The following is a 2,902-nucleotide window of genomic DNA, read 5'->3' as shown; positions in this document are numbered from 1 at the left end:
CCGACCTGGTGGTTAGCAGCCCGATTCGTAACCACTACGCTATGATAGTAGAGGTAAACTCTGATGTACATATAGGTGAACTGCCTGCAGGCTGAGCAGCACACAGAGGTCAGACTGGGCAGCTCCAGGCTAAAGAAAGCCCCACTCCCATGGGTCAGTTGTCCTGTTGTGGGCACTAAAGGGAACAGCCCTAGATTTTGGTGTCTCGCCTGCACTGCACTTCAGATATGACGATTTCTCTCAGTCATCATGTTTTGTTTTGAAGTTTTTATTGTGAATGAGTGTGAGTTTACATGGGAGAACATAAGTTTTATACTCATCCTATCATATTTCATTTCATTGCAATGATTACGATCCCCTCCATGCATCATCATTCAACAGTATTTGCTTCTGTTCCCTCTGGGGTTTTGTTTTGTTTTTTGATGTACACCAAAACACTCAGGAATATACAATCATTCAAAAAACCAAAGGGCATGCATACCCTGCAAGCCTGCCCCCTGGCCACCAGCACACAGCTCCTCTCCATCCATTAGTCTAGCGTCCCCAGCCACTCTATCTCTCCACGTCGTCATCTCTGCCTCCATCTCTAGCGTCATTGCTTCTCTGAATAGGGTCCCACACTCCTCTACTGCTCTTCTCCCTTGATGGTCCCAGGGTCCTCTGTTCCTGGATTGCAAGATCAACCACTCCATGTTTTTGCAACATGATAACAATTATTGAACCATTATAGCCTTATCCCCATCTCCTTTCACCAGGCCCATCTAGACAGGATGAAAACCACTCAGTGGAGAGTCTAACCCTGCACGCTCTGAAACTAAACTCCCTCTTGAAAATTTGTAAGCTAGTCACTTTGTCCCTTTATAGCCCCCCATTTTAGGTAGCCAGTGTCTAAGTTGCCCATCCCTATCAACCCTGTTTACGGAGGGGATGGGAATGATCCTTGCTGTGACGATTCCTTCCCTCTTGGGTGGTATTTTAAGCTACTACATCCATAAATATAGGTCAAGTTCATTAAATTGTAGCAAATTACACTTGTTTTCTTTATTTAAAAAAAATTTTTTTTTCTTCCTCTAGTCAAATTCTGGTCATCCAGCCATTGAAGCTAGGTCAAATGGGTTATTGAAGCTAGGTCAAATCTGCAAGTATGGACATTCTTGTGCATCTCCCCATACTTCATAACAGCTGGACACTCCATTCTTGGTTCTGGCTCTCTGTGGCTATGTGCCCTTGTCCATGGGCTCAGAAGTCCCCATGTCTCACTATACTCCAGGTTGACGGAAGCCTATGTAACATGGTTGGACACGGCCCCACTTCCACTAATCAGTAGACCAACGTGGTTGCCAGCAAGATTACATGCCTGCTCATGTATTCCCTGTGAGTTTCAGTCTTGAATGGGGATTTGCCCTGAAGGGATTTGATTGCTTGCCTTGATGGCTCCCTGGTTCAGCCTTCATGTTTTAATAATGAATGACTAATTAAAATAATGATAAATATTAACAAATGTAAAACTCAACAGAGTGTTAAATAATGACAACTGTATGTCATGTGAAATGGACTTCCCCTTTAACGATACATGAAATTGCTCTTGGGACATTCCATCTTCTCAGGAAAGCCCCTTCTCCCTTCAGCCCCTACCCAGGCATTCTTCAGTGTCTTCAGATGCAGTTCAATTTCTGTTTCATATAAAAGATGACAAATAAAACAAAACAAAAACAACCTAAACTCTTCACTGGAATAGCGTGCTCCAGCAAGCTGCAGCAAAGGGGCACTTGATGTCCTTTGCCAGCAGGTTGATTCTCAGAACCCTTACTCTTAGCTCTGGGCTGGCCTGGCCCCTCCAGACATTTGAAGAAGCAGAAGTGGTCACTGTCATCAAGGAGTACCCTGGCTAGGGGCACTGCCTCCCCCACTGGCCATTCTCCCCTAGACTGCTGGCAGTCTGAATAGGGAGTTATGGGCCTATTACATGTTACACAGAAGACCACTGCTCAGGGTCCCTGAGTGTGTTTCCCTTGTTCCCTCAGTGTCCAGATGAAAAGGGTGAGAAAGGAAGGTCTAACTATATCTGGTAGCACTCCTACAAGAAACAGATTAACAGATGTTGTCCTGCTGGGTTTAAGAACTTTGTGGTCCAGATTTGGTCAGTTGTTCTGGTCTGAGGTCGTGGGCAATACAAGCTTTGTAAGGACCTTTTTTGCCACGTGGGGGGGAGTACGTGGAGTAGGTCAAACCATTAGAGATACCGAAACTAACTGTAGCCAGTCCGTAAGATGGGCATGCTCCCAAAGCAACACTGTGGCAGGGTGATGTGACAGTGCTGGGTCCCAGGATCACAGCAGGGTGTAAGTATGCCAAGTGGGAAGGCCCATGAGGAGGGGGCAGAGTCCCTCTCTCTATTGGGTGTGTTTTTGATCAGTTTCAAAAATGAAGGACTTTGGGACCTACTGCCTTCCCACATGGAACCTGCATTGCTCTGGAGTAGGAAGGGCAATAGATGGTGTTGATTCAGTACCCACAGGCAGAAGGATGATTTGTTTGTGAATTTCATGCATGGGCAATGCAACACCTTCCCAATTGTGTTTCTTCCCTTAATGAACAAACAGATCTGTTTCCCCACCTACTAAGGTGCAGGGTGAGATACTAAGGTGGATAACACCTGGCCCCTGCCCTCATGAAGCCTGTAATTTGTAAACTGGTAGTGGTGGTGGTTATGTGCCGTGGAGCTGTTCCAACTCATAGTGACCCTGTGTAGGGTTTCCAAGACTGTAACTCTGGTAGCGTAGTGGTTACCAATTGGACTGCGAACCTTAGGGTCAGCAACTCAAAACTACCAGGTGTTCCATGGGAGAAAGATGAGGCTTTCTGCTGCCGTAAAGATTTACAGCCTCGGAAACCCTGTACA

This window comes from Chrysochloris asiatica, unplaced genomic scaffold (genome assembly GCF_000296735.1).
Source record: "Chrysochloris asiatica unplaced genomic scaffold, ChrAsi1.0 scaffold00144, whole genome shotgun sequence".
NCBI lineage: Eukaryota > Metazoa > Chordata > Mammalia > Afrosoricida > Chrysochloridae > Chrysochloris > Chrysochloris asiatica.
Note: the sequence above shows the minus strand (reverse complement) of the source record.